Below are 18,316 nucleotides of genomic sequence, written 5' to 3'. Positions count from 1 at the left end.
TCATCCCCTTTCATAATTTTTATTTCTGAACTCATCTTAAGAAAAGTATTAACTTAAACAAAAACATTTCTAAACATCCCTCAAGTAGCTTGAGAATGAACCATCTTCACAAAATAAAAAATGATAATAAATAACATTTAGATTCCTCTAGTGTCTCTTGCAATTCCAAAACGCCATTTCTTCACAAAAACTAATACCAAACCGATCCATTTTGGCATAAGATTATCTGCATACAAAGATATTATCTATTAGACCACAAAAAAAAATTGAAACAAAAAATATAATAGTTTCATCACGTCAAAATTAAAATCCAGTGAACTATTAACAATTATGTTAAGTTTAAATTGTATCAAAATAATTTATCCATTAGACCTCTACTAGCTAGTATTCATTGAGATAAATCTAAGAACTGAATTATATACAAAACAAGAATTTCATTAATATGAAGAGGCACAAAGGTACAAGGCTAGAGGAGTCTGCAGTACGAAGTTATATACCTCCTTAGCACGGCACTAAGGAAAGCATAGACTCTAAAGACCCACGAATATTAAAGAAGAGTCCTAGCCATGTTTCTCGATCTCAATCCGTATATACTTGAATGAATGCTAGAAATGTCCATCAAAATCCTTACTTTTTTTCTAATTAATTTATTCATTCTAATTTTGGAGCATCCAACTCAAAACTAATTGGTCATGAGCAGAGCAGCCCCGGGGAACTTATATACTATTATGTACGGACATGGGATTATCTTGTATATATCTCGACATTTGAATCACATATCATAAAGTTATAGTTAAATATCTCGTAAGACTAGGAATGTTGTAATTGCACGGACATGTATTATAGGTCACAACTTCACACGAGAGCTCAAATTGTTCAATTAAGACCTAAGAGATACCATGAGCAACATGCTTATCTTAAAGAGTTAGTGAACTGAAAATCACCAGATCAATAGCAGTCTAGCCATCAACTCAACCGACACAAGCCCCCTCTCGACGTACCGAAGTTTCAAATGGTCTGCCATCAGAACAAATGGTGAAATAAGCTTTTGAGTTGTATATGGACTTATAAGTAAGGCTGCCAGTATCAAAACCACAAACCCGGTTGGAATTATATGTATAATAGTAGCCCTTAAAGACGACAGAGTGCCTGCAACACGGGGTGGGAAGGACAACTATGGAAAACCAAAACTGGAGGGGACCTAGGGTAGGGAGAAACACCTGCCTAAAAACCAAAAAAGATAAGATGAAACTAAAACCCAATTCTAGAGAAAAACAATCTTGAAAGGCGTGCTTAGGTCTCCACAGAACAACTTATTCGTCTTGCAAAAAAGACTGACAATAGAAGTTCATAGATTAACATCTAGGGTTCACCAACCCCAATAAAATAGGTCACCTGTCAGATAGTGAAGGTAGAGACAGAATAGGCATCAAAATCGAGGGAAAACAGGTTCTATTTCTGCCATCTATAAAAAGATTTGTGAAGAACAAAGATGGGAATCGAAAAAAAAAAAAAAAAAAAAGATTGGAGAAAGCCGCACTATAACAAGATTTTTGAAGGTGTCATTAAACCAATCGCTAAGCATATAAAGACAGTGCCACTGAGCTTAGACAGTTGGTCTACAACACTTGGCATATTAGTAGTTAGATCAACTGGAATTTTTGTAGCTCTGGCTCTTCTACTGTTTCGAACTTGGAAGGTCTTCCGAATACTATTTATTTGTTTCAGCAGTTTATACCGCAGGTTGCTTTCGCCAGCTGGGAGTTGTTGTCAATTTCTCTTGTTTATTAACTTAATTTTCTACGCATTATCACTACAAGTCTACAAGGTAAGAGAGTAAGACCAAGTATTCACACTGCATAAGTGCGGAATCATCTATAAGCCAATTGGACCAATGCCATTTGAAACTGTTTCCTCACCAGCAAGTTAACTGACCGTTTCTTCTTCAGTTGATATATTGACTTCTCTTTTGGTTAGAGCAAGAGTCATACTCTCTAAACCCCTATAAACTAGACCCTAAGCCTAAACCCTAAACCTCTAGACACTAAACCCTAAAACCAACTCATTGCATTTCATAATAGTTGGTGAAACTACTAAATAATAAAATGCATTTTGTGCACAAAATGCATATCGTCTGAGATATACATTTTAAAATGCATTAGTATTTTTAAAATAAGTTTACTATCTTTGGTGGTTTATATTTGTGCATATGCATTTAAAAATGCAAAATAGGTGGTTATAATTGTTTATTTGTAAACTTTTCTAAAAGAGGCTCCCTGACAATGGGCTCGATTCAACATCACTCACAACATCCACAGTAGTAGCTGTTGGATATTCACTTGTAAATCTAGAGTTAGCTTCAATGGGATCATCATGGTTCATATACACTGGCTCATCTTCATTCGAGCTAGACTCAACAGATAGGGATTTAACCTCAGTAGGCATAGTACTAAAGGAATCGGTTGACCCTTCCAAAGTAATAGATTCACTAGAAGACTCTGAATATGGCTGAACTTCTTCGATCAAAAAACCCCCTTCGATCAATAGATTCACCAGAAGACTCTGTTTATGTGTACTCCACATAAACACATGAATAGGGTGACAAGTTCTATTGAAGATGACAAGTTATCTCCCCAAGTAGCATTGAGATGAATCCGCGGGTTTGGAACCTACCCAAGATCAGTCTAACTAAAGGTTCTGACTCAGACAATATGAAAAAAATAAAAAGCTCTACCCTCCGTCATAACAAAAAGGATTACCCACCTATCATGCTAATCAACCACCAACAGGAAACCCCGCCCCAACACAGCTAACGTGAAACAAATCACCTCAAAATTACATAACATAGTCAAGTAAGGTAGACCTATATATACTGCAAGATACATACTTATAGAATAGAGTTAAATAGAACTAATCAAATCAATACTATGGAAAGTAAATCTAAATTAATTAATTTAAACATAAATAAATAAAGCCACAAACAATAGGGGTGGAAGAATTTAGTGAGGAGCTATGAACTAATAGGTCATCTACTTAAAGTTTATGTCTACCCAAATCTCAAACAATTACATACCTAAGATAAGATATGTGACTTTTTATAGTAAAATTTCGATGAGTCTCCCTCAGTATTTTCAACATTTCATAAATACAATAACTTTGTCATAACCTGAAAATCACAATAATATATTTCACAAGGCGGTGAAAAACCCATATTCCATTTACCAAAACTGAATGGACTATATACAACCTAAAACATGATATGGAGGCTTATTCATTCCGATCAAACAACTATATCCCAATCAAGCAACACCAACACATATCGAAAAACAGTTAAATTCATAAATCATACCACATTGAAGGAGGACCACCAAGCTTCTCCATGAGATAGTCCAACTGGCGTTGTTGTTGTTGAAATTTATGGTGTGTTTCTTGTGTCTCTTGAGCGCTTCCTTCCATCCCTCGAACTCTTCTAGTTGAGACTCGCCTCTTCGCCCTTGCTCTCAACTGATCCACATCCGGGTGCTCATATCAGCCACACGCGTTTACGGGATGGGGTGCCTCGCCATGTCCAAGACCACGTTTATAACCGTGTCTTCGCCCAAGACTTCATCAAAAATCTCTTCCCGGTCAAAGGGTTAGAACCTTCTAGTGTAGGTTGATTTTGTAATTCCACCATTCTCTCTGAAAAGAAAACAAATAGATATAACTATCTCACAAAAGTACGATTTAGCTAAGTTAAAGGGTAAGTCACGAAGTTAATTACATAATTATTTTCTGCCCGGGGAGAAACCCGACTTTTTTTCTCTGAAATGAGTCTTACGATATAGTGCGATCATCCCAGCCTCTTGTTGAGTCTCGGGATCAACCCGGTGTGTCATTTTAAAAGCGGACAAAATTCCAAAGTTAGTACTAAAAAGAAAACTATTTATAATATCTAAAATTAATCAATTAAGTGTACCATGTCACACGGATCCAAGACAAAAGATTTTGAACCAAAGACAATGGTTGGCGACAAGGCATGATGGCTGTATTGGTTATGCGTACTAACATCTGGGTTAAAACAAATAAACAATGCATCATAAAAGAACTATTATAATGTGTATAAGTACAACAACCAACCCTTTAGCACTACCACTTCCCACATTGAATTTGGCGCCATAACCTCTTCTTTAAAAAGAGGAGTAAACTCACTTACCTTGAACTTATCTGTTTCCCACAGATCGCACCATCTCTCCCACTCTCTTGTGATACACCATCAAATGGGTGTTGACGTTTGTTCACATTATTTGGAATGCTCACGTAGTACTTGTGAAGGGCACACCTATGATCTCGAAGCGATCCCTAATATAATTATTAACGATAGTTTCGACATGTGGTAGATGGATGTCCATGTCAAACTTTTCCTACAAAAACAAATAAAATAAAATACTGACAGAGATATATCATAAAGGCGTAATTTTCAGCCACGATGCTTTAAAGAGTTTAGTAAAAGAAACAATTAATAAACAAACATCAATTACCAAAACAAGCTTGTGAAGACTTTTCCTTTGATCATCAGTCACGTCTTTCCAGTAATGGGCAAAAGGCGGTATTCTAAACCTAGCAATGACGCCAAGCTCAGTGATCCCTTTGTTGGCTCCAATTGCATACACAGGCCTATCTTTCCCAATAGCAATCTCTATCCTCGGTTTTCCACCCCTCGTGCTAAGTGGTTCTTAAGAATTAGGTTTTGGGTCTTCTTTCTAGGCTCCCATTTTTTGGCTTTCATAATTATTTAGAAGACAAAATATTTGTTAGTAAGTATTGTACCAACACTAGCAGAACCGTAAAAGATTAGTATGAAGAAGAATAGTACAAAATTAAGAAAGAATTATACCAACACTAGAACCATCTTGCGCGGGCTGAGTGGCCTGAGACTGTGATGTAACACGAGTATGCGGTGGACGACCAGGTGCCATAGCTACACCAAAGAAAATTAAATAGTAATACCTTTTAAACAAAAAGCAATAAAAGAAGAATAAAAAGAGTACAATATCAAAAGGCAATAGAAGAAAAGGTTCCCGAAAGTTTGAACCTGTTTAATATTTACTTCAAGCAAAGAGTAAATCACACCTATAATCAGATCATATTCATGATTCAAAGTTAATATCAAATATTAATGAATCTCTATAGAAAGGATAATCAACATGAACCCTCGAGGGTTTAAGAAGTAACTAGCAACCTACAATGTCTTTGTGAGTAATGAAAACTTCAAGTCACATCTTAACCTTTACATGTGTAAGTAATACCACACATGTTAGCATGATACAACCTCCAAATACTTGCATTAGGACAGACAAGGTCCTATCCAAATCAAAGGCGTGTCTTTGATTGAAAACCATGGGAGGGCATGAAATTGACTCTATTCATCGGGGTCAAGACACTAAAAGGCGACTGTTCCACAGCAAGTACTATATAAAGGAAAAAGGAGAATACTAATAAGAAGAGCTACTAGTAAAAACATCAACGTAAGTAAGACAACACATAATGTTAGAACCATTATAGCTTTAACGGACTAGTCCGTGAAAAGAAAAAAATGACAACTAACACACGAAACACAAAAATGTAGAGATACCATAACAAAGAGAGAAGGCAGGTTATGAACCATCAAATGTGGCCATTAACACATGGTTAAGAACTGACAACTAGCATTTAAAACACAAAGTGGACACTAGAGAGTACAATACTTTTAAACAAAAGGCAATAAAAGAAGAGTAAGAAGAGTACAATATCAAAAGGCAATAAAACGAAGCCTACAAGTATGAATGTGTGATATACATTTATAAGTATTTGAGAAATATATATTTTATAGAAGAAAAAAATAACAAGCTTTTACATTGATTATGATCAATCAATATCGATATCATTATCACTTTCGAAAAGAATCTCCTCTTCAAGATTACAATATTCTATCAATGTATCATCTTCTTCAATGTCATAGTCATTGGTCATAATTGTATCGTCACGGTTAGCGTCCCACAATATTGTTAAAAGACCTCATTTGCATCAACCTCTTCAGCCTCATCTAGGTTCACATCATCTCTATTCATTTGCACAAGCATAACTTCATCACTTAGAATTTCATCAACTATGAGTTGCTCCTCTTGTTGATAAGTCTCAAAGATACGATGTACTCGATTTCTTCCTCTTTCTCTAGAACATCAAACGTGTTCCTATGAACTATCTTTCTGTGCAACTTGCCAATCACCACGCAATTTGGTGTGCGCCACATAGAATACTTGACTTGTTTGTGTGGCCAACACAAACGGATCATCTTTATACCACTTCCTAGACACATTAACACTAATGAAATATCTATCTACATGGATTCCTGTTTTTGTTACTAACATCCCACCAATCACACTTGAAAAGCCAAACTTCGTTTTCCCAAATATATATTCTAACTCTATAACATCCGCGGGGACACCATAAAAGTCGATATCATTTGATTGGTCATCCCCTTTAACAACCACACCACTATTTTGAGTCCGTAGAGTTTTCTCCACGATCCTTGGTATGAAACCTAATTCCATTGATAATGCAACCACTATATCGAAGTCACACGATGATGGGACCGCATGATAGTGAATATAAATCATCGGTTGCCTTGGGAGATTTCTCATAGTACAGTTGTTCCATCTATCAAATGGGAAAAAAAATTAATAATAATTTAAGATCTTTTGTAATCGAGTGAACCTAACTACATGTCAACTTAATTTAACACTTACGCGAGCCCGGAACCATTCAGCAAAATGTTGTTCCTGCCTTTTTTCCAAATCACGAGAGCTGTGCTTTTGTAGCTCAACCATATGCTCACTGCAAAATGAGTATTATTATCTTTCGTGATTGATTTAACACAATCTACATACGACACATCTAATCAGAAAAGACACTTACTCTAAATATGATGATATTTCTTCTGAATTGTTTAACACATAATATCGAGCCTTGTTGAAATCCTTTGAACTCATTGTTATATAATTCGGAGCTCCCAATGGTCTAACATTATGTGAGAAAACATGCAACCCCTTGGTTTGTTTCACTTGACCACCGTCGTGAGTTCACGATCTTCACGGTTGAACCGCGTTTCAATTCCTTGGAGATACATTGAACAAAAAAGTGAGACATTCAGAGTCAATGCACGCTTCTGCAATGGAACCTGCGGGGTGTGCCCTATTACGAACATATTGTTTGAGAGTTTTGAGAAATCTGCGATAAAGTGTTATATAAGTAAAGTTAGATGATGAGGTATCAAAAGTATGATAGTATTTTAGCACCAAAATGAGTAGAATATAGTTTATGAACATCACCTCTCAATTGGATACATCCACGGTATTATTGTACAGGTCCACCAACTATTGCCTCACGAGGCAAGTGGACTGCCAAGTGGACCATGACATCAAAGAATCTTTGGTGGAAAAATCAATTCGAGCTTACAAAGTATCACTGCAATGTCCTTTTCCAATTTCTCGAGTAATTCTACTTTTAACGCGTTTTTTGCAGCAAAGCTCTCTAAAGAAGAATCCTAGTTCAATTAGAGCGGAAGATCGTCACTAGCCAAAAACCACGGCGCAACTGGGAGAACTTCGTTGTAAAAGTACATGACAATCATGACTCTTCAGTCCATGTACTGCGGTCCGTAACATTTACACATCGAGAAATGTTTGATGCATAACCATCCGGAAACTTCACCGTTTTCAACCACTCATAAAAAATCCTTCTTTCAGCAAGAGACAATGTATAACATGCGGGGAGGTACAACAAATTTATTACCCCTTGGAATTAGATGCAACTCTTGTCTAATACCCAATTCGCCAAATCCAACCGAAGCTTTTCTTGAATCTTTTGTCTTCCCATCTAGGTTCAACAATGTCCCTAAAACACTTTCACAAATATTCTTCTGCGGTGCATAACATCAATGTTGTGGGGTAATTTAAGGAATGCGCCAATAGGGTAATCGAAAAAATATGCTATGCTTTGTCCAGTTCAACTCGGTCTCGATGCGCTTCCTCTTCTTGTATTCCTCGGATGCTTTCCATACCTTTGTTCCTCAACATGTTCTAACCGCTTTAACACATCTTCCCGATCAACTTGTTAGGAGGCAACCTGCTCCAATTGTTTCCATGAATAAGCGCCTAGCACGCTTTGTCAAAGGATGTCGTGGCTGCAAAACCTACAATGGTTCATATAACATAACTTCACGCCATTTTTCAAGTACATAGAACATGTATCCTTGTTGCAAGTTGGACATGCTAGTTTGCCTTTTGTAGACCAACCAGATAAATTAGCAAATGCAGGAAAGTCATTTATAGTCCATAGTAATGCAGCGTGCAACCGAAATGTTTGTTTCGTTACGACATCGTATGTATCCACACCATGTACCCACGGCTCTTTCGGTTCCTCTATTAATGGTGTAAATACACATCAATGTCATTTCCGGGAGCTTTAGGCCCGAGGGGATAAGGAGAGACATGAAAATGAACGGCTCCTTCATACATTTCAAGGGGCATATTATATGGTATAAGCGATCGCGGCCACATGCTATAGATCACGCTCATGTCAGAAAAAGGGTTGAACCCGTCACTTGCTAGGCCAAGACGGACATTGCGGGGATCACTAGAAAACCACTCATGTTCCTTGTCAAACTCTTTCCAAGCTTCAGAATCAGCAGGATGCCGAAGTATATTCTCCTCCCCAACTCGCTTCTCCTTGTGCCATCTCATGTCCTCAGCGGTCATCCTCGACATAAATAACCGTTGAAGTCTTGGCTTAAGTGGAAAATACCGTAATACTTTCACTGGTACTTTTTTAGTCTTACCTTCATTAATTTTATACCTCGATGCATTGCAAAGCGGGGCAATTTTCAAGATCCTTGTTCTCTGTCCCCGAGGAAGAGCACACAATCATATTGGCATGCATGTATTGAGATATAACCTAGGCCCAGATCCATGAGTAATTGCTTAGCCTCATAGTGAGATTTTGGGAGCCTCTCACCTGCAGGTAGTAGTCTTGACTTAACCAACGCAAGGACCATGTCAAAAGATTTGTTGCTCCAACGATTAATTATCTTCAAATGGAACATCTTCATGAGAAAATCCAACGTGCTATATTTCTCACACCCGGATAGAGAGGTTGGGCGCTTCGTTTAAGAGTCTATCAAATGACATTGTATTTCCATCACTTTCGTATTATGATGGCGATAAATGCACCCCGTCGGTTGCATCGGGTATGTAACTACTTGCTAGCTTCCCCATGTTGGATGCCCGGCTTTGATTGTCTCTATGTGTTGATTGTCTCACATCTTCAAGCATGTCATCAAACCATCATAGCGCATTACACCTTCACCACCTAAATCGGTATCATCATCATCGCCGTCATCACTTGCGACGTCTAAAGGTTCTCCGTGGTATATCCAAGAAGTATAATCTTTATCAAAACCATTATCATACAAATGATCTTTTACTTCTTGGAAGTGTCGGTACATCCTATTATTGCATTTCTTGCATGGACAAACGGGCCCTACCTGCACTGCCCGGCCTAAATGATTGCTAGCAAGAGCAATAAAATCCCTAATACCTTGGGCATATTGAATAGGCCTATGTGGCATATTCAACCAACTCTTATCCATATTTCTTCCTATTAAAAATTCATAAGACAATGATCATTTAACTAATAAATAATAAATAAACAAAGAAACACCATGCATTTCACAACATTTTCCACATTAACCATATTTGTCTCCTTATGACTCGAGGATTTAAATGTGTGAGCCTATTTAACATATCACATTCTAAATTAAACGTAAAAGGTCGTGTTTGTTGGTATTTCTCACCTATTGATTTTCTAGTATGTTACAAGGTTCTAAAAAGGGGTGTGGGACTAAAACAAGCTATTTCCCCTCTCACTACATGCCAAATATATAGGAAGCAAAACGAGGCTGCTACGACATGTACTTCAAGGCATTGGATTCAAACTCCATTCTTGAACTCATTTAAGAATAACAAATACTAGGATGCTACCGGACCTCGGATAAACTTGCAATAACTTGTTACTAATCGGACTATTACTTAAACTAATTCTTAGGTGCCTACTGAGAAGAAAATGGGTCAATATAATCTTGTTAAGTTATGTAATGTCTTGACAATTCAGATTAACTAAAGAGACTCACAAATCCATTAAGCATATATATCTAACTAATTAATTTATCATACCCCAAAGAATTAAAAATGAATCCTAGTATATAATCATACATGCAAAAATCAAAACTACAAGAAATAATTTATCTTTCAACATATAAATTATGTCACAAACATAAAACATGCTTACCCCTTTCAATAGTAATCATTGAGCAAGACAAACTAAACAAAACTTTGTAAAAATATTTAAGAACAATCAAGAAAGCAATAAAAGGTGAAAGCAAAAATAAGACTTGCAAAAAATTTAAGAAAAAAAAAAAAATCAACTCTATAAAATGTAGGCTTTGACCAGTAACTAGAATGTTCTTTCCAAAATTGAGAACATAAAATTATGAGGGGTATGAAACCATAAAAATCAATTAAATCAAGTAGGAGATGCAACCATCAGACTATGTATCAACCAAGCTAATGAAATCTACTTGATCCAAACCTATTATGTTCTTCTATCCCTAACCAAATCACGTATTTTCACTCTTGTACAGTATGAAGTGGCTATCATATAATATTAAATTCTATTTTATAGTGATAATAAAAAGGAAATATAATAGGTGAAGAAAGTGGGTGCTATTACATGAAAATGAACTTAATTGACAATTAAAGTAGTTGATATACAACCCTTACAAGCAACTTTATAATTTAGAAATATAAACTCTTGAAGTTGTCCAAGTTTATATGCTTTAAATTCTGAAAAGCTATTCGTGACTCATTCGTAGGAACTACATGTGTAACTACTATATGTTAGTATAACAATTATATGATAAAATTTCATTTGCCCTTGGAATGCCTATGGCTGTACTCGATGATTTAGTGTATGGTTGAAATTTTGTTTTATCCATAAGAAAAGGTTGCCTCATCCTTCTTTTGTCAGGGAGTTGAAAGTTTGTGATCTCCAAGAATTACGAGTGAAGTCTGCTTACAAATTTCGTGGGAATGGTTAGTTTTCACTTGTGTATCAAAACTGATCGTGATGCACAGAAAAGGGGCAGTTTGTAGGTTATTCATCAATATTATATTTTTAACAAGCTTATTATGCCTTCCTAAAACAGATTACTTTGAATTTTTTTTCCAAACATGTAGTGAAGTTTATTTTCTTGGAGAAGTACACAAGCAAATGCTTATGTTGTGCTTCAAAATCGAGACAGGGAAAGGTAGAGGTCGAGAAGCTTGGCCAACCGTGACGTGGGAATTTGATCTTTCTTTGTGCATGAATATCGATGCAAAGTTTAGGAGATAAATGTGATCTTGCATAATCTCATTGTCAGGGGTGTTATTAACCTTATAATCTTTCTTTGCCATTATACTTTTAGTTCTTGTAGGATGAGAGATTATTCCTAATCAGCAAACAGTTGAACTGCTCGTGCAAAGGCACCACCGGGAATCAAGTCACCATAGAAATACGTTCTTTCCCTGTTGTAACATGCTTGGTGACGATCACTTTATCTCATTCAAATTAAAACATTCGGAGTAACTCCTTTTGCCCTGTTCCTTGCAGATGACTCTCTATTTCTTTCTCTGCCTAAACTCGTTTTCTCCCCTATTTCTTTCTCTATCTAAAGTCTTGTACTTATCAAGTCTTTATCTTGCAGATGACTCTGGATGCTCTCAAGATATTTCGAGCTCAACGACGCTTTAAGCGAAAATGAAAAGATGGTGGTGGAATTCCAGGGATCCGCGACCCGACCAGGTCTGCGGTCCAAATATGATGACGTATGCGGGCAACTCAAAGATGCACATGCTGAGATCGACACTTTAAAGTCCAATCTCGACGCTCTGGGAAAATCCCAAGCCGCAGACTTGAAGAAACGAGTGGCTGAGAAAGAAAAGGAACTCCACACCTGCTTTATCGGTTGAAGTCTATCGTTTCTCAGAGAAATGGCAGTAGTCTGTCACTCTATCGTTTGAAGTCCATATATCTAGTTGCTTGTCCAGACACAGTTCAGTTATGCACATATATCCTTTTACCTCTAACAAGTTTGCCGACTTTGTAAGAGGATTAATCATAGATGGAGCTTTTGTCATTCTGAATTTCTCTTTAAGCATCCATGGAGTAAATTCATCGCTTCCAAAACATGGTGCATCTAGAACATAATGACGAAATGCATGCAAACTTTGTGGTTTGTTGATGTAAAGGTTTGCACGAGAAACATATGATTGATTCTCTACGTTAAGTTTTATCTAACAGAGACATTACTGTCGAGATTCTGACCGAAAAATGATACATTCCATCGTGCGAGATCAAACCCTGTAGGGATAGGGGTGGTGAGATAGAGCAGGAAACGGTTACCAAGTTCCGTTAGCCGTGTAGTTAGCAAGCGGTACTCGGGGAATAGGCTTAGTCAGAGATTCAAAGAGTTGGGTTAGCAATCCTCCAACACCGAAGCCGGAAAGGGATAGATAAACAGAGTCGGGTCATAGTACTTTAACCGAGCCGGTGAAATGGAAGCCCATAAATGGTATAAAGCGTGGAAGAAGACCTTATCTTTAGAGATTAAATCCGCCATTCATTCGGTTGGGGTAGAGGGATTTTTTCCCAACCTTGAGGTTGAGCAGTTTCGATGAAGAAGAAAAGAACTCGACTTTGCCAAAGACATATGAGGCATACTCGGATGAGTCTTCACCGAAACCGATCCTCCCTTCCATGCCATGTCTCTTTTCTCGAGATACGATAACAGAAGATAGGGAGTTGGAAAAGCTGCTAAAGGGACCCACCAACACAGGAATTTAAAGAGGTGCGGGGAGCCGAAAAAGCCACTCGACTATCGCTTAGAGCATGGAATGGGGGTTATCCTTTTCGAGGGGAAAAGTCTTCACCGAACCGACTGGCCCACTTTCCTTCCCTACGCCAATCGGTCCTGTGGGAACGAAGCGGGTGCAGAGCTCAGTGGGGAGAAGCATTAGCGCCCCAAGCCCAACGGAAAAAAACAATGGATTCCTAGGCGGGCAATCTGGAATTCATTCAATCAATGGGCGACGGGTAAGATTGACCTACCCGAGGATGGGAATGAAAGAAGCGGCGCTTTCTCGGACTCTCGAGAGGCCACGTGAGACTACGAGATAGACCATGATCTATCAGCCACTTGTCCAGCGGATCGGTCAATAAAGAGGAAAAGGGCGACCTCATCTTCCGACCGCCACGGGGAAGACGACGACTTCGACCGGCGCTTAGCCCCTTTCATTGATCGGGGGACAAGTATAATTCATCAACAACTGGGCTTACCGACTCTACTTCAACCGCACTTCCCGAAGCGGATGGAAGTACGCTTCAGATGAAGAAGTCCCGGTTCCGCCATTCCTTCAGTGGAAAGGTAGTTCGGCTGAAAGGAATCGGAGACAAAAGAGCTCTCGTTCAAAGAAACTTTGAGTTCAACCGCCTCGCCCCAGTTAAAGAGGTAAAGGAGTGGAAAGGGGGCAACGCCAATGAACCGCATCTAATTGAATGGATTCTTTATAACCTGTTTCGCCTTAACCAACCCATCCTACATGAATCAAGCAAGACAGCGGTAACCGACCATCTTGATGGAGTAGCAAGAAGAATTCCTACTAGGCCAGAAGGGAAGCCTACGCCTAAGAGAATGGGCTCAACAGATTATTAGACCTACACCTAGGAGATACTAACCTTTTGTTTCATAAATCTTTACCATGCCAATTCAATACTCTAGGATCAAAGACTAACATATAATCCCCTCAGGTGAAAAAAGACTTCAAGTTCTTAAAAAATGTGTTCCTTGAGTTTTGACCCGCAACTAGTGAATATAAATTTCTATAAAGCATTTTATCAAACAGTAAGGAAAGGATGTCAAACTAACACAACAATACAAAACTAGTCAAGCCTCTCTTCATAAAACAGTTCATAGGTTAATTTAAGGTTTCTAGAAGATGAACGAGAGTGTAAAGTGTACCAATTGATAATGAAGTTTGATTTACGCTGCCAATGTACAGGGAAGTTAATGCTCTCCACCTTTTGTTAGCGCAAGGCTAATCTGAGAACTCCTATCTTTGTGTAAGAACCTGCGAAACAATGTTTTATCAGATAACCAATATTAAGGTAAGGTGGGTTCCGTAGTTGGGATTGAAATAACCTCGATCACCTTTAGCCACCTCAAGCCAAAGGTTGGTGTATTGATTCAGTATGGTTGCCGCGATTCAGATATTGAGAAAGATGAGTGTGGGAGAAGGGGAGGAAAGTCGGGTTTTAAACTTGGTTATTTTCTATTTTGGAGACTTAGGTTTTCTATTTAATTTTTTCTTTGTGTTTTCTTAAAACAATGGGGCTTAAAAATGACTAAAAAATATAGCGGGCTCGACCGAAAAATATAGCGCCATATATAAAAAAATTGTCACTAAACTAATTAGATATAAACTAAATTATAAAGTGAATTAGCTTACGTATATTTTCGTGGTTGAAATCCCATTAGTAGCAATGGTTCAAAAAACGCCGGTAATGAAATACAATCACCAACGCTAAAAAACGAGCTAAATAGAAAAATCAATTTACGTCGTTGACTTCGTCGCCAAAATTCTATTTTCGTTCTACAAATAATGATTGCCACTTTTGGCTACGCTAAAAACGTCGACAAAAATATTTTTCAAAAGCAAGTTAGAATAGTATGGGCAACGATTAAAAACGTCGCCAAAAGTGACCATTGGCTACGATATACTGTCGTCGCTAAAACTTTTGTCGCCAAAGACCCTGTTTCTTGTAGTGGGTGGAGAATGAGGCCAACTGAACTTGGCTCAATAAACTACAACCTATGCAATGCAATGGGGGGCTTATAAACATTATAGAGGAGAAAGTGGTCAATTGTTACGGAAGCAACCTTCTTCTTTTCATTGTTTGAGTGATCCTTTTCTTTTGTCAGTTATTCTAGTTTCCCTTTTGAATAGAGTTGTAACATTCCTCTAATAATGTAGTACTCGATGTTGTAAGATTTTTACAACAAGGACTTTAGATCAATGGTTGTTGTTTGTTTATTAGAAAGAGTACCATCTGCCACAGATTTGAGAAAGCTGGAAAATGATTATTCCACTACACGACAAGGGAAAAAGGCTTTACTTGAACTTGGAGGTGAGTCTGGTGTTATATTAGCTGTTAAAATGGCTTTGAGATCAATGGGTGATGAGTGATGACAAGAGTGGTGTGAGTTGGAGGAGATTTTAGATAATGGGAAATCAAGGGTCATGGTTTTGGCTATAGATAGGAATCGATCAATTAGAGAGTTTCCCGAGAATTCACAGCATTTGCATGAATTTTGTTTGACGAGAATTCAATGCAGCAACAAATGGGAATGTTAGGTGGAGGAAAAGATGTTAATGGGGTAGTTCACAGAATGTCGGGGTTGCAAAATATGTGGCTTGGACCAAATGTTTGATGTTTCTCATGACTGGATTCCCACCAATGTTTCCTGGGGCAGTGATGGATTGATGGTTCCAAAGAAACTTTACTAATGGTATGATTTTGTGGATTTTTGAAACTTCTGTTTGAATGCATGAAGTTATGTTTTCTACTAATTTTCTTTTTTTTTTTAATTCATGTACCTACTTTTTCGTAATTTTTCATATGTAGAATTCAAATATATGCAAGTACACTAATGTATTGACAGGTATCTGATAAGAGTCTACCTACATACTTCCTTTTATTATGTTGTATTAGTGATCAATATCGTATTTCTCCTCCAATAATTAAGAATATGTGGAAACACCTACCGTAGATGTAAGTTCGGGAACCAAGGATCATGTATACTGCCCAACTGTGTTAGTGACTTGCAAGGTCTATGTAAATACCTTACCGTTTAGTCGTTCAATAATAAATGGTGTTAGTTTGGTACCAAAATAATAATAAAAAAAAAATTGTATACTGTCCAACTGTCCAAAGAAGAGTACTCATCAAGAGGACTTAACTTCTAACTTTATACCGAAACACTCGTATACTGGATGGCAGTTATTTTCGAATTGCTTACCCACCCAGGACCGACTGGTTAAGAAGAAAATTATCCACCACTCGATATGCGGCTTTTGCAATGCTTCTAGGGAGCATTCCAAACACCTCTTTTTCGATTGCCCGTATACAAAAGAGGTTTGGTCTAGTGTTAAAGGATGGCTGGGTTTGAACACGCAGGTGAAAGCATCGACTGCCGAGTGGTATAGCCTCCTTAGGATTTGTTGTAATGCCTCGCTCGAATCTGAGATTACTAGAGAAGTAACCTCTGCCACAATATATGCCATCTGGATAGAGAGGAACTTGAGGAAATTTCAGCAGAAGAGTCACTCAGAGGCGCAGGTATGTGCAAAGATCAAGAAGGAGATGAAGACGTATCTTCAAATTATGTTGGCTGAAGTGCCTGACACAGTGGCTGCCAAGGTCCTACTGGACAGGATCGGTATCCAAGTTCAATACACAGCTCGAGCCCCAGTATGGTGCAAATGGTCCAAGCCGCAACCAGGGGATTTACTAGTCAACACGGATGGGTTAGTCTCAGAAGACACTAATGGTTATGGTGGTGTTATTTGAGATGAGTTTGGTGCCGTCAAACTAGCGTTTACAGGGAGCTCGACTAAAAGATCGGTTATCACCCAGGAGTTGCTGGCAGTTGAGGCTGGTATGAAAGGAGCAATCTAGATAGGAGCGAGACGAATTAGTGTATGCTCAGACTCGAAGGGAGCAGTAGGAGCTATTACTGGTACATAGGAGCCGCCTTGGTACTGCCTTAACATAGTGGCTGCTATTGACCGTTTGAAGGTACATTTTGAATGGGTAGACTTCAAGCATGTGTTCAGGGAAGCAAATCGAGTTGCTGACTACTTCTTTAAGCTAAGCAAGGAACATGAGGATTCAATTTTGTATTTCCTACCTCCTGTAGACTATGAACTATCCAAAATAGTAAAGGAGGATGCACAAGGGAAACTGTACTTGAGAACATGAATTTTTTCTTTTAATACAGGTCGAGGTCTGCCTAACCTCTAAATGCTTAAAAAAAAAAACTTCTAACTTTATTACACATGGGTCGCAAGGAAGAACCTGAGACAAAAATAACATTACAGAATGAATCTCCATCTTCTGACGACATTCATATATAAAAGTGTGTTGTGACCCTCTGCTGTTCAAACTTAGCTCTTTTACTTGATTCTCTTTTATTTGCACATTAAGTCGATTGTATGTTGAATTGTGAGAGTGAGGCGGCTTCTATGTGTGTTCCTGAAGCTGATGCCTATTTGCATCTACCCATTGTGGTGTATATTTATTCTTTTTCTTTTTCAGGGGAATGTACGTAGCAAGGGAGCTGTGGAACTTCAAAGTGGGAAGTAGGGCGCCACTGAAAGAGGGAATCCAGTCCATGTCAGATAACTGGATCTGTACATTTAGGAGATAAAGTTTATCTCTTCCTCTTTGTACATTACTCTCTCCCCTGATATTTTAGATTTACTGAACCAAAAGCAAGCTTTTGAATCTGGTAATATAAATTTTAACTAACTTTAACATTATTTTTCTTGCAATCATTAGTTCCACCGTAAAGTGGCCATTAATCGGAAAAATAATTTTGGTTTTTGAGGAGGGTTCAACTTCAAATGCAATTTGATAAGGTACGCCTCACTGACAAATTTTCAGGGTCTCTCTCATTGTTGAACTCTCTTTTACTATTTCCCCTTTTAAATTGTATAAAGTATGTTAATGGTCTTTGTTGAAATTTCTATATGATTACATAAACCTTGAAAGGGTATCCGAAGAATAAAAGAAAATGGAAGAGCAAACTTCAAACCTAGCTGAAGGTCATTGCTATCTCGATCTGTCAGACAATGCTTTGTTTTTGTTTGATTTAGTAAACTTAAGTTTCGTTTTGTACTTCATAAATCTGATGGATAAATCATTAAAAAGGAAAGAAAAAGAAGTCGTTTACCCAAAGAAGTCGTGATACCAGTTATGTTGGGATCAAGATTGGTTTATTGAAACATGCATGATTTATGCTCATGCATTCATTGGTTCGACAACTATTCATTGGTTCACTTGGCATTGACATATGATATGCATCACATGTTGTGTACCTCATCAACTCATCTTAATGTTCAGCTAAATAGAAGTCTTGCCT

General features: G+C 37.8%; 1 long non-coding RNA gene across 2 annotated transcripts; it reads right to left on the bottom strand.

The window, feature by feature from the left end:
* LOC147514971 (uncharacterized) lies at window positions 1-1,153 on the bottom strand. 2 transcript variants are annotated; one of them, XR_015213321.1, is made up of 3 exons: window positions 1,101-1,153; window positions 945-1,017; window positions 1-226 (listed from the first exon to the last, which is right to left on the bottom strand). It is a non-coding gene; the product is annotated as an uncharacterized LOC147514971 (long non-coding RNA). The 2 variants fall into 2 exon arrangements; XR_015213320.1 differs by having other exon boundaries at window positions 945-1,147.
* Window positions 1,154-18,316: the final 17,163 nt, after the last annotated feature.

Source organism: Coptis chinensis, chromosome 2 (assembly GCF_015680905.1).
Source record: "Coptis chinensis isolate HL-2020 chromosome 2, ASM1568090v1, whole genome shotgun sequence".
In the NCBI taxonomy this organism is placed as follows: Eukaryota; Viridiplantae; Streptophyta; class Magnoliopsida; order Ranunculales; family Ranunculaceae; genus Coptis; species Coptis chinensis.
The sequence above is the reverse complement of the archived record's forward strand: the minus strand, read 5'-3'. Positions and strand labels throughout refer to the sequence as shown.